The sequence below is a fragment of the Silene latifolia genome, chromosome 2, assembly GCF_048544455.1.
Source record: "Silene latifolia isolate original U9 population chromosome 2, ASM4854445v1, whole genome shotgun sequence".
In the NCBI taxonomy this organism is placed as follows: Eukaryota; Viridiplantae; Streptophyta; class Magnoliopsida; order Caryophyllales; family Caryophyllaceae; genus Silene; species Silene latifolia.
This window is the reverse complement of record NC_133527.1, coordinates 55,910,932-55,925,490: the sequence shown is the minus strand read 5'-3', so window position 1 is coordinate 55,925,490 and position 14,559 is coordinate 55,910,932.

Sequence of the window (14,559 nt, the reverse complement as noted above, 5' to 3'; positions counted from 1 at the left end):
GTTTGTTGCTCTTTTATAGCCTTCCTTGAATTGTCGCACATGTCTCTATATTCGCTCAACCATACGCTCCACTTCCTATGAAATAGGGAGTGGTTGCTGACTTTATCAAAGCTCCTGCTGATAACTGCAATGTTCCTGATGACAGTTTCAACGTTCCTGCTGGCTGTTCGTTATTTAGCTCAATCGTGGCCTTCGCATTACTTGAATGTCCAGGTCATCCCCCCTTGTTCTTCCTGGTGTCTAGCAGTCTTCTGCCTTGTCATTGATCCGTGTGCCTCTATTTTACCCAATAGCGAATTTCCACGTCATGATGAAAATGAGAGGGTATTTTTACCCATACAATTACCCCCAAGCAACTGCCAGGTTCTGTTCTCGCTCGATGGATGCTGGGAGTTGCATCCCTCCTGGATGTTCCATGTAGTGGTGATATCATAGTGTCATGTCAGCCAACTTGCACTCTTATCCAATGAGACTCACCGTTAGAGGTCCAATCAGTCAGTTTCTCTCAGTAACTCCCCACCTCCCCCACGTCTCCTTTCCCTCGATTTCTCCCCAACCTAACTTCCTCCCTTAATTCTCTTCTTCTAACCTCCTCTCTTAACTCCCTCTTTTTTGTTATAAATACACCCTTCCCCCTCCCCCTCCCACTTCTCTTATTTCTGTCTTTATTAACCTCTTTCCTAAAACCCCATTACTCTCCCTCTCCTATAAAATCTCCCTATCCACCAGGTAACTTCTCACTTTTTACTCTCTCTCTTAATTTTTTCGCCTCTAAACTCCCCAATTATGGTCAAAAAGTCTATCCGCCGTACAGTTCCTCCTCCTTCTCCCCGTGGGGGTCCATCTGCTGCTGCTCTCTCTCCCTTCCGATACTCTAGGATTCTCACAGACCACTATCTGTGTGATTCCAGCTTTGGTGACACCGGTAAGAGAGAGGTTTGGCCTTGGGCAGGAGGTCGTGATTCACATTCCTTAGCCTGGGGAGGCGCCGGATGCCCATAATCCCGGTTGGGCGTGCCTGTACGAGTACCCTTTTACCCAGGGTTTGTCTTTTCCCTTTCCTCCTTTGGTGCAAAGTATCCTGCGCCACTATAGGTTGGCGATCTGCCAACTTGCGCCTCTTGTATGGCGCATTCTGGTCTCGCTTTGTATCCTTGCTGAGGATCACGATCTGGGGATTGGTCTGGGTGACCTTGCCCTGCTCTATACTTTCAGGCCCTTCGTTGCCGGGCTTATTACCTTGAGGTCTTGCGACCGCGGCAACCCTAGCGTTATCCTTCCTCCCAAAGTGAGGGATGAAGGCTGGAATACAAAATTCATCTTTGTTAAGATTGACTCTCTTACCCCCACCCCCGAGTACTTATTTGATAAGTGGGGGGGCTCTAAAGGTAATTTTAGTTTCTAGGCGTTTGTTGTTTTTATTTTACCTTAATGTTCTTACTGGTGTATTGCTGCAGGTTTGAAGCAGCCAGTTCCCTCAAGGGATTATAGCGTGATTAGCCGTTTATTTGCTCTCCCTGTTGCAACTCGTTCTTACCCTGGTGTGCTTTCTTCCCCTGTTGGTGCATCTGCCTCCGTGCCTCTTGACATTAGTGAAGGGGATCAAGAGGAGGAAGAACAAGGGGAAGAAGAGGTAGAGGAAGAAGAGGAGGAGGAAGTTGGTACCTCCACCAGTCAGCAAGAAACCCCAGCTGCCGAATTCCAGATGTCGTCTGGTAAGGCTTTGTTTTTCATGAGTATTTGTTCTTGCTATATAGTCATTTTGTGTTTATGTTCTAACTGTGTTCCTGTACTAGGGAATACTCCTGTTTCCTCCCTCTCCCTGTTGGATAGAAAGAGGAAGCAAGTTGCTTTTGCCTCCTCCGGTCCTTCTCCCAGGAAGAGGCAATCGCTCCATGCTGAAAAGGAGCCGGTTAGCACGCCTGTCCCTATTGAGATTGCTCCTCAGGCTGCAGTGGCTCCTATGCCACCCCTGCCCAATACTTCCATTGTAATCAGCCTTTCCAAGGGGTATGGCTCCATTGGGGTACCTCTCTGGCCTCACATGGAACAGTTCCTGCTTCCGGCTGCTGTCCATTCTCTGGGAAATACTCCCCTCCCTGTTGTGCTAGATGAAGCTCCTAGGCGCGCCCTGCAGGTACCTTTTTAATTCCCTTTATGTTTTGCTGGTCTATTTTGTTCGTATTGTTGACTGTTCTTGTGGCAGGTTTTGCAGGACGGCCTGTTCTTGCGCAGGAAGGTTGCCAGATTGATGGGGGAGGTGAAAAACCTCAATGTCAACCTGGGGAAGGTGGAGGCAGATCTGGCACTGGCTAGGAGGGAGAAGGTGGCTGCCTAGAAGAAGCTGGCTGAGGAGAAGGCAGCTGCCCAGAAATAGCTCGATGCTGAGAGGAAGATGGCAGAAGGGCGTATGGAAGAGGCTCACAACGAGGTGGAGCTGTTGAAGCACCTTCTCTTGGACTCTTCATTGGTTTCCGCCTGGGAAACAAATATCAAGTGCATCAAGGAGTTTGAGGCGGGTGAGCACTCCAACTGTGACGTTGCTGAGGAGGAACGGTTGTTCAATGCTGCGTATCCAGTTGTTAGGTCAAATTTAGCCTGGTCTGACTTTAGTCTAACCTGACTTAATTAGGCTGATTGGGACAACCAGAATCCGGACAATTACAGTTCTTATTTGACAGGAAAGCTGCTCAAGAGGCCTGATAGCAATAGTAGAGTAGCCTAGTGGGAATCTCCAGCAGGATGAATAAACAGCAAATCAACAAGACAGTTATGCACATGCTCTATTCTTACGGAAGACCAAGTCCAACTACAAGAACGTGCAATTTCCATAAACTATAACGTGCAAGAAGAGAAAAAGGAGAAGTTGTTGAGTTAGAATAAGTCAACCGGATTAATATGGCACATTCCTTGTTAATCAGGGGACGGTTTCAACAACCAGGGGGAGCATAAAATCAATTGTAATGTTAGAATAGAAAGAGTATAAATAGAGTGGAGGAACATTTGTAAAGGAGACGAAGCAATATACAAAAAAAAAACATATATAATTAGCTTGTTATTCTTACTACACTTTCTTCGTACTTTCCTTATTATCATTCAACTTATCCAGGAAACATAAACATTATTCCTCTTATATAATTTATTCCATCATCACGATACATTTTTCCTTAAATATTAAAACTAGATACCTACACTACTAAATCTTCAGGCCGGATCCTTTCAGGGGAATTCGTGCTAAAACAATTGGCGCCCACCGTGGGGCATCTAGCTCATTAATCAAAAAAATTTCCTTCATCATTTTCCATTTAATACTCACATATAAAAATGGTAGAACTCACCCCAGAACAACAATTGGCAGCTGCCTTGGCTAAGATCAAAGAATTGGAAACAATTCAGGAAAAGGCGGCTCAAGCAGAGGCTGAGATCACTAGGCTTAAGGAATCTGAGTCTAACCTAAGAAAAAAATTGGAAAGTCGGGCTTCAGGCTCCAAAACCAGATTCGAGCCAGGAACCCCATTCTCATCCATCATCAAGCAAATTGATTTCTCCAGTTTTGGAACTCCGGAGAAGGATACCTCCTCTGGTCCATAAATCATTCCTGACAACGAAACAAACAAGACTGAAGCAGCAATAATGATGGTTATGCTTCAGGAAATCCTGAAACTCCATAACAAGATAAAATATATATACCCGGGGTGCCAGACCCTGTGGCTGAGGTGGAAATTGATAGCTTCGCTGACTCACCCTTTGCAGATGAAATTGCAAAGATTGATCTCCCCAAGAAATTTACCGTCCCATCCATGAGAACTTATGGTGGGACCTCTGATTCACAAAACCACGTTGCTATATTCAAACAGAAGATGTTAGCCGCCTCAATACCCAGTGAACTCAAGCAGGTTTGCATGTGTAAAGGCTTTGGTACTACCCTGACTGGAGCAGCGTTGCAATGGTTCATCAATCTCCCAAATGGAAGTATCAAGAACTTTGCAGACCTGGTCAATGCCTTCAATCAACAGTTTGCAAGCAGCAGAGACATGGCTAAGAGACCCAGTAACTTGTTCAGGGTAAAATAGCTTCCTGAAGAATCCCTCAAAGAATTCCTGACCAGATTTGTCAAAGAAAAGGTGGCCATTCCCAGATGCGACGAAGAAACAGCGGTGTAAGCTTTCAGGCAAGGAGTTCTGCTTGACAGTGACATCTACGCAGACCTAACCAAAAAAAGCCTGTCCAACCTTTGCCACTGTTTATTCCATCGCCTTAGAGCATGTCAGATTGGAAGAAGATCTCAACTTCAGAACAAACTCATCCGGAGAAAAGCAAAGCTATGGACACACTAACAGGAAGAGCTCCTACTAGAAAGGAAACAACCCCAGATCAGCACCTATTCTAGACCTGAACGATCTGAAGTCAACATGGCACAAGAACACAAAGGTAACCTTTCTAGCTTACCAACTATTCCTGAATATAACTTTTCTATAAATATTGCAGGATTAATCAAACGCTTGGAAAGCCTGGGAGACACGGTTAGATGGCCCAAGAAATATGACAACCCCAGGAAAGATCCAACAAGATGGTGTGACTTTCACCAGGATATCGGACACACCACAGAAGAATGCATTCAGCTCAGGAAACAAGTGGCTTACCTCTTAAAGAAGGGCTATCTGAAAGACTTAATCCAGCAGCCCAAGAACAAAGATGAAGGACCGGGCAAGAGAGATCTAGGAAACATCAGAGATCCTCCTCCTCCCCCCATCTATGAAGTCAAGTTCATAAACGGAGGCTCAGAAATCGGTGGCTTAACCAGCTCGGCTGCTAAAAGAATTGCCAGGGAGTTTAAACTTCAACCCCCTTCTAGATCTAAATTATTACCTGTCGTTACTTTTGATGACTCAGACTTGCAGGGAGTACCCGACTTACACCATGATAACTTGGTAATTACCATGCAAATTGGCACGGCTAAGGTATCAAGAATCCTGATAGACGGAGGCAGTTCAATCAACTTGGTGATGCTCGACGTCCTTAAAGCCATGAAAATAGATGAAGAGAAAATCATCAAGAAATCCAGTGTCCTGGTCGGATTCAGCGGAGAAACAAAGAACATCCTGGGAGAAATTAGCCTACCAACCTATGTAGAAGGTGTAGCTTCCTATGAAAGATTCGGGGTAATGGATTGCCTATCCTCGTACAACGTAATCCTGGACAGACCTTGGATCCACAACGTCAAAGCAATCCCGTCAACCTATCATCAATGCGTGAAAATACCAACCGAATGGGGGATAACCACCATCAGAGGAGAACAGAAAGCAGCCCAGGAATGCTATACCCAGGCTTTGGAACCTTCAAAGTCAGGTAAGTCCCTTGCATAGCAACTAAAGTACCCTGTCAGGAAAGACTATATTGCCCAATCACAAATGGAAACAGGAGAGGTCATTCTGGACCCAGAATTCCCTAACAGGAAGGTACTTGTAGGACCAGACGCACCTGACTCAGTCAGGCCCAATCTGGTCAGCTTCCTCAAAACTAAAATGTCTTGTTTTGCCTGGTCACATTTTGATATGATTGGTATAGATGCTGATATTATAACTCATAAATTAAATATTGATAAATCGTTTAAGCCTGTACAGCAAAAGAGGAGAAAATTTGCTACAGATAAATGAAATTATCAATCAAGAAGTTGACAAGCTATTGGACATGGGAATGATCAGGGAAGTGATGTACCCAGACTGGCTTGCAAATGTAGTAGTTGTCCAAAAGAAGAATGGCAAGTGGAGAGCCTGTGTGGACTACACCGACCTAAACAAGGCCTGCCCAAAAGATCCATTTCCTCTGCCACATATTGATACAATGGTAGATGCCACTGCAGGCCACGAAATGTTAACATTCATGGATGCTTTCAGTGGATTCAACCAAATAAAGATGCACCTCGCGGATCAGGAAAGCACAACCTTCATTACTGAAAGAGGAGTATATTGTTATACGGCTATGCCTTTTAGATTAAAAAATGCAGGTGCAACCTATCAAAGCTTAGTCAACATAATGTTCAAAGATCAAATTAGAGACACCATGGGAGTCTACATTTATGACATGGTAGTCAAGTCAAAGAAGGCAGAAGACCACGTCAAAGACATGGAAGTAGCATTCCAAATACTAGAGAAATTCAACATGAAGCTAAATCCACAAAAATGCCATTTCGGAGTCTCAGCAGGCAAATTCTTGGGCTATATGGTGACGAAAAGAGGAATAGAAGCCAGCCCTGAACAGATCAAAGCCATCCTGGAGCTAGAACCACCAAAAACGATCAAAGACATAAAAAAGCTGACATGAAGAATAGCAGCCCTGAACAGGTTCATTTTAAGGTCATCAGAGAGGTGCAAATCATTTTACAACCTGCTCAGGAAGAATAAAGACTTCCAGTGGACCCCTGATTACCAAGCTGCCTTTGAAGATTTGAAAGCATACCTATCCTCTCCACCCTTGCTGGCAAAACCAGTCAAAGACGAACCCCTGACAGTATACCTGTCAGTTACTGAGACTGCTGTCAGCGCAGTTCTGGTCAAAGAAATGGACGGACAGCAACACCCTGTCTATTATGTAAGTAAAAGTCTACTAGATGCAGAGATCAGGTATGGCCTACTTGAAAAATATGTTTTAGCTTTAATTATGAGTTGTACCAAATTAAGACCATACTTCGAAAGTCACCCTATAATAGTCAGAACCAATCTTCCTATTAAGTCTGTACTTAGGAAACCAGAACTATCCGGGCGAATGTGCAAGTGGTCAGTCCAGCTAAGTACCTACAATATAACCTTTGAACCCAGGACATCAATTAAGTCACAGGCACTAGCAGACTTTGTGGCCGATTTTAGTCCAGTCCTAGAACCCGACCTGATAAAAGAAGTAAACAGACTGACCAATGACCAGACAGGCCTAGAATGGACCTTGTTTGTCGACGGTGCATCAACATGAGGGGTACCGGCCTAGGCGTAGTACTAAAATCGCCACATGGAGATAAGGTAGTACATGCTATAAGTTGTGCATTTGAAGCTACCAACAATGAGGCTGAATATGAAGCCCTAATAGCTAGATTAAAGGTATGTATTAACCTTGGTGTACAAAAGTTAAAGGTACGTACTGATTCCCTCCTTATTTCAAACCAAGTAAATGGATTCTATACCGCAAAGACTCAAAAATGATGCTCTATTTAGAAGTTGTCCAAAATTTAAAAACCAAATTTTGTAATTTTAATATTGATAAAATACCTAGGGACTTGAATACCCAGGCCGATGCCCTAGCCGACCTAGGATCCAATTTCAGCCCCCCTGATTTTGATAAAATCCCTATCATACATTTATTAGAACCTGCAATAAATAAACAAGATGAAACTTTCCCAATATATGTCGCCAATTCATGGACAAAACCTTACTATGATTGGCTCCAGCAGGGAATCCTTCCCCTGAATAAACAAGATGCCAGAGCACTTAAAGTCAAAGCTGCTTCATATACTATTATTAACAATGTGCTTTTTAAGAAATCGCAGGCAGGACCATACCTCAGATGCCTGGAACCACATGAAGTTGAGCAGATACTATCAGAAATCCATGGAGGATATTGTGGCAATCATAAAGGTGGCAGGAGCCTGGCAAGAAAAGTACTCAGAACAGGCTACTTCTGACCTACCCTGAGGGCCAACTGCTTGGAATTCAGTTCTAAATACGAAGCCTGCCAAATTCATGGACCATATATCCACCAACCATTTGAGGAGCTACATTCCATATCTACTCCCTGGCCATTTATGAAATGGGGCATGGATATAGTAGGAAAACTACCTCTAGCACTCGGGCAAAAAGTTTTCATGCTAGCAATGACTGACTACTTCTCCAAATGGATAGAGGCTAATTCATACATGCAAGTCAAAGAGAAGGATTTCATAGAATTCATCAAACGCAACATCATATGCAGATATGGCATACCCTCAGAAATAGTATATGACAATGGCACGCAATTCATGGGAAAAAGAACAGCACCTTTCTGTGCTCAATGGAATATCAACCTGGTGACCTCCACACCAGGTTATCCAAAAGCGAATGGCCAGGCAGAATCCAGCAACAAAGTAGTAATCAGTTGTCTGAAGAAGAAGCTAGAAAAAAAGGAAAGGTAGATGGGCTGAAGAACTCCCTTTGGTCCTCTGGGCTGACCGGACCACGCCTAAAACATCCACAGGACAAACCCCCTACTCCTTGGTCTATGGGTGTGCAGTAGTAATCCCAGCAGAAGTCGACATCCCATCAGCCAGATGTAGCCTGAATACAATAACAAGTAATACACCTCTAATGGAGGATAGCCTGGACTTAATAGAAGAACTGGGAGATGCAGCCAACATTAGAATGGCAGCCTATCCGCAAACAGTGGCCAAAATCTACAACAAGACTGTTAAAGCCAGAGTATTCAGGATAGGAGACCTTGTCCTCAGAAAAGTTTTTCAAAATACAAAGGAGAAAAACGCAGGCAAATTGGCCCCAACCTGGGAACGTCCCTACCTGATCGACTCAATAGTCGGTCAGGGCGCTTACAGGCTACAGACCCTGAATGGCGAAATGATCCCTATAGCTTAGAATGTTGCGCATTTCAAACCATTTCACATATAAAATATATCCCCCAGCCCAGGTAAAATCTTTACCTTACCTCTTTTTGCCTGGCCTAATATGCAACTAAATGTATGATACTTGCCATTATATGAATAAATGTCTTATATGATTCTTCTTATTATGTGCCTAAATACTTGTTAATGTTCTCGTTTTTCTTTTTTCCCCTACCACGTAGAATCTTCAATATTTGTTTAAAATAATGCATTCAATTAACACCTTACTTAATTTAAATTTTCAAGATTGAGGGCCACTCCACTAGCATACATATTACTCATATACAAAAAATATCCAACTTTTAGTTGCAAAAATAGGCCTTAAAATACTGGGCTCAGTTCAAATATACAAACTTGGGAAAACTTTTCCTGGATTGTATATCATAAATGGGTTATAAGCCCTCCAGACAGGCATGGGATGTAAGCCCTCCAGACAGGCAATAACCCCACCCATGACACAAAAGCTTGGCCAGATCCAGTGCAAGAAAACCTGGCCTCGATCGGTCAAATAACGGCCCGATCCGATCCAAGACACATCCAATACTACAAATATGCCTTATCCAACTATCCAAAACACAAAGAAAAACCATCAAAGATCGATTGTTTAAAGATAGAAACAAAATGTTCATTCCAAAAACATCAACCCCAGAAACGACATACCAAAAATTACCCAAAAAAGAAACAAGTATCCATTCCAGGAACATCCCCCCTGGATGGGTCAAAACAAAAAACAAAAACACAAGTCTAAACAGGTTTCGAATCAGAAACCGACCCACAACCTTCTACCATTTCCTGATCAGCAGATTTTTCCTTAGAAGGAGTAGAGTCTACTTCTTCTTCATGACCCATATTGGCTAAATCAGGATACTGGGTGTCCAGAGCTGTCTCGTCCTGATCCGGATCCCACTTAGCCCTGTCAAATTCCGGATCCCTCATAGCATCAACCCGGCCTTTCCCAAAGAAGTACTGAGCAGCATCAGCAAGCCGTGCCTCCACCAGCTCCTTCTCAGCACCAAGATCTTCATTTTTCCTCAGCTGATCCTGCATTGCCTACTTCTCAGCTGCCAACTCTCTCTTAACAGCTTCAAGCTCTCCCATTACTGCTTCAAGCTCTTGCTTGGCTGCTTTCTCAACATTTTTTGCAGCCACCTCGCAAACCTGAGTAGCCCTAGATGCCTCCCTGGCTGACTCTAGCCGAGACTGAAGTACTGACTCATTACCCCTGGACGTGTGCAAATCATGGTTAACCTTGTCCAATTTTTCTTCCAAGCCAATGATTCTAGCCCGGGCATCCTTGAGCTAACAAGCAGTAATTAACCCAGCATCCAAGCCTTATAGAAGGATGAAAGGAAACCAATTAACCAAACCCAAGGGAAAAAGGCAATACAAAAATACATAATAATAAAAGTAATAAACCCTTTGCAACTAACCTCCTTGGCTTGAGAAGCAAGAGCAGCAGCCTTTGCCATAAGAGAAGACAGGAAAGCCACAACCTTAGTAGGAGATTCAAGGGCGTTATCAGATAAAAGCTGGCCACTGGCATTGGCAGAAAAATCATTTATCTGTGCCCGAGCAGCATCCATATCATCCAACTGAGCAGGCACCCCCTGACGCTTCTTATTGGTTGGGCCTGAATAGACTCCTTTTCTCCCCCTTCTTCCTCAGGGATAGTAGCCTCTCTTCTCCTCTTAGAAGACTGGACAACCTCTGGGGACACAAGCCTGGGCGGCTCCTTATGAGGCTAAACATCAGAAACCAAAATATCAAGAGTCTTGTCGCTCCTACTACCAGTAGCCTCTTGACTCTTGGATTGCTCAAAAATCCTAGCAACCCCAACCTTCAAGTCGGCTTCACTGAAGCTAGCCGGTCTAGCAGAAGACCTATATACTGAATAAAAAATAATAATAATAAGTATCAATAAAGAAATAACAGGAAGACAGCAGTCAACACAAAAATATAAATAAGACATACAGGAGAGAGCAGTAGAGCTAGGCTTGCCTTTGGGCACTTTAACTACACTCAGCTTAGGCTTCATGTACCGAGGCAACAAATCCCTACCCATACTACCAGGCCAAGTCCTTTCTTCCACGGGAAGAGCAAGAAAGGCCTCTATCCTTGAAACGGATTCCTCATCAAGAGGATCAAAGTTCCAGTCAGGTGCTGCAAACACCCCCAAAATACTCAGGCAAAAATTAAATATTTTGAATTCATACAATATAAAATGCAAATCAAAAATACAGGACACCTACCACTCTCCAAAGGAGGATATCTCAGATAATCCAGGCCAGATCCCAGGGTGTCAGTCCGGATGAATAAGTAAGTCTTCGCCCAGCCTTTATCGTCTCCAGAATCCAGATTAGTAATTAATGGAGACATTTTTTACTTAATTCTTAAATTAAAACGACCAGTAGAGGGGTTTTTAGGTGATATACTGCCTTGATGTCATTGACAGTAATTGTAAGTTTATGTTTAGTACATAAATTCTCAATGGAATGGACAAGTTTCCAAACCATTGGCATAATTTGGAAGGGTGATACTTACATGGCTCGGATAGTATCAATCATCAAAGGAGTAAAAGGCAACTTACAACCAGCCTTGAATGCCCATTCATAGATGCAGAACCAGCCAGGTGACACCCAATTAGCTCTGACCGGACAAGATTCAGGGATCCAAACCTCAGCTGAATCAGGGATCAATTTTTTCTCCCTTAAAACCCCATCATAGTTCGTTTTCAACAGATTCTGTTCAGGAAAAGAGGATTCAAGTGATCGGAAAGCATAGAAAACAGAGTCCTGGTATTTAAACGCTATAGCATGAGCAGGAGGATCAGTCTCAACCACCTCCTCTTCGTGGATATCTGCTGGTTCAGGTTCAGCTGCAGCCTTCTGAGAAGCAGGACGTTTTTTTGGCTCCCATACTCTTTATTGTTTCTTTAAACAAAGATTTTTGTGAAAGATTAAAGAGATTTATTGAAAAATTGCAGGTAGCAGACTAAATTCCTGGGAAGATAAGAAAGAATTTCAGAGAGAATATAGTGAGAGAAGTAGAAGAATTTTGGTGAAGAATAAACTCACCATCAATACCGTATTTATAGGAGAAAAATAACGGTGCAAAAACCCTAGAAATTGCAAAACTGTCAGCGTGACATCATCTTGCTAGCCGTTGCAGTGTTTAATGGTCACTAGAAGTCTAAGAGTCATTGAGTAATTGTGATTCTTTTTTATTTTTGAGCCCGGTAAATTGACATCTCACCCCTGGCCTGATCCAGCACGGGTAAAATGTCAAGTGGCAATTGTTAGGTCCAATTTAGCCTGGTCTGACTTTAGTCTAGCCTGACTTAATTAGGCTGATTGGGGCAACCAGAGTCCGGACAATTACAGTTATTATTTGACAGGAAAGCTGCTCAAGAGGCCTGATAGCAATAGTAGAGTAGCCTGGTGGGAATCTCCAGCAGGATGAATAAACAGCAAATCAACAAGACAATTATGCACATGCTCTATTCTTACGGAAGACCAAGTCCAACTACAAGAACGTGCAATTAACATAAACTACAACGTGCAAGAAGAGAAAAAGGAGAAGTTGTTGAGTTAGAATAAGTCAACCGGATTAATAGGGCGCATTCCCTATTAATCAGGAGACGGTTTCAACAATCAAGGGGAGCGTAAAATCAATTGTAACGTTAGAATAGAAAGAGTATAAATAGAGTGAAGGAACATTTGTAATGGAGACGAAGCAATATACAAAAAAAAACATATATAATTAGCTTGTTATTCTTACTACACTTTCTTCTTACTTTCCTTATTATCATTCAACTTATCCAGGAAACATAAACATTATTGCTCTTATATAATTTATTCCATTCATCACTGTACATTTTTCCTTAAATATTAGAACGATACCTACACTACTAAATCTTCAGGCCGGATCCTTTCAGGGGAATTCGTGCTAAAACACCAGTCAAGCTGGACTTCAGCCTCATAAACGACTTACTGGGTGGTGATGATGGAGAGACCAGTTCTAGGACTGAACAACCAGCTATCGCGTCAGTTGAGGAGGTCAGGGAGGAAGCCCGCATTGCCCAGGGAGGGGAAGGTCCATCTGGAGGAGAGGCTATTGTGGAGCCTAACATCCTTGTGGATGTTCCTGCTGATGCCGCCCTAGATTCTGCTGCTGCTGCCTAGTTTAGGCATTTAAATTTTATTTTTTTTATCTTGATGTTTTGTTGGGCACCCTGTGTGGTGGCCCGTTGTAATCCAACTCTTTGGTGCCTAGTAGTTTTGGGCACCTCTTAGTACTTTTGTTTTTGCCTCGTAGGAGGGGCAAAATACTTGCTTTTCAGGTTCCCCCCATTGAGGGGTGTTTATGAAATTTTTGTTTTGTTCCTTCTGTTGTTTTGTTAGCAATTCTTTTGTTCTTTCTGTTTGTGTGCCGGCTTCGTACTTGTTGAGGTGCCTATGGTGGTTCAGGGAGATTTCTGTCCATCAGGATGCTCGAATCCCTCTGTTTCGACCACGCGCACATTGGGTACTTCCTGCAGGAAGAACAATTTTCTAGTTCCTATTCATGAGTTAGCCTACTAGGACATTGCCTTAATATTCAACTTACCATATCCACATTCAATCCAAAAACAACGATAAACTTAAAAATGGAAGCAATTTCATAAATCCAAAATAGCATAGGGAGCACAAAGTGTGTTCCCCAAAATTTTTACAACAACTTAAAAGAAAGAGATTTTGTTTTGGCCGTTTGAAATACTAAGTACGCTGCTTCCACATTTTGCTCATTGTGACACCTGTGAAGTTGACACCAAGGGAAAATAAGAAAAAGGGTTTTGACTCAAAGGATTTGAAAGATACGTTGTAAGTTGTCATTTCCTTAGTAGTACCTGCTGAATTCAGGAGACTTAGCACGTGCGTACTGAACGAAAGACCTTGCCTGGTGACTTAGTTGTTCCTGCTGTCAAAAGAGATATCGTTGTTAGACCAATGCAGGTGGTAGAGTCAGGAGGTACAAAACAAAATGATTAGTTATTTGCGTATGTACCTTATAAGAGAGTGAGCTGTGGCTCCAGCAAGTGGGTTCTCGGGTTGTTCCCCTTCAAGTGATAGCTGCTTAGTCAAAGACACTTTTAGCAAGTTAGTTCATGTTCTAAGGTTTCTGGAGTATCGAATGCTGAGATTCAAGGGTCCTGGGGTGTACCTGCTGAAGGTGGAACTTCTGGGTTTTGCACCTGGAACCTCAGACATAATACTTTTTAAGGTGAATGATGTTCTAGGACCTAGGGACAGCTTCCTCGTCCATAGTCTCCAACTTGTATGCCTCATTACCCACAATGCCTTCTATGCGGTATGGACCTTCCCAGTTATAGGCGAATTTACCTGCACTCTGATTCTTGGTGTTTGGGAATACCTTCCTGAGTACCAGGTCCCCTACCTGCAGTGTTCTCAGTCTTACGTTTTTGTTGTAACTCCTGGCTGCTGTCTGCTTGTAGGCTGCCATCCTGATTTGGGCGCTGGTTCTTAGCTCATCAATGGTATCCAGACTGCTGGCCATTTTTACCTGGTTCCTCTCTTCGGTGGCATTGGCATATCGATGCGTCGGTATTTGTACCTCAGAGGGAATAACTGCCTCAGCCCCATATACCAGACTGAATGGTGTTTGACCTGTTGCCACTTTGGGGGTGGTTCTATCAGACCATAGTACGAAGGGGAGCTCATCTGCCCAGTTGGCTCCTATCTCCTCCAGCCTTCTTTTCAGGTTGTTCATGACTATCTTGTTGCTGGATTCTGCCTTACCGTTGGACTGTGGATTCCTAGAAGTGGACTTAAACAGCTTGATGTTCCACCTGGCGCAGTAATCTTCTATTCTGTTGGATATGAATTGTGACATGTTGTCACATATGATCTCTGAAGGGATGTCGT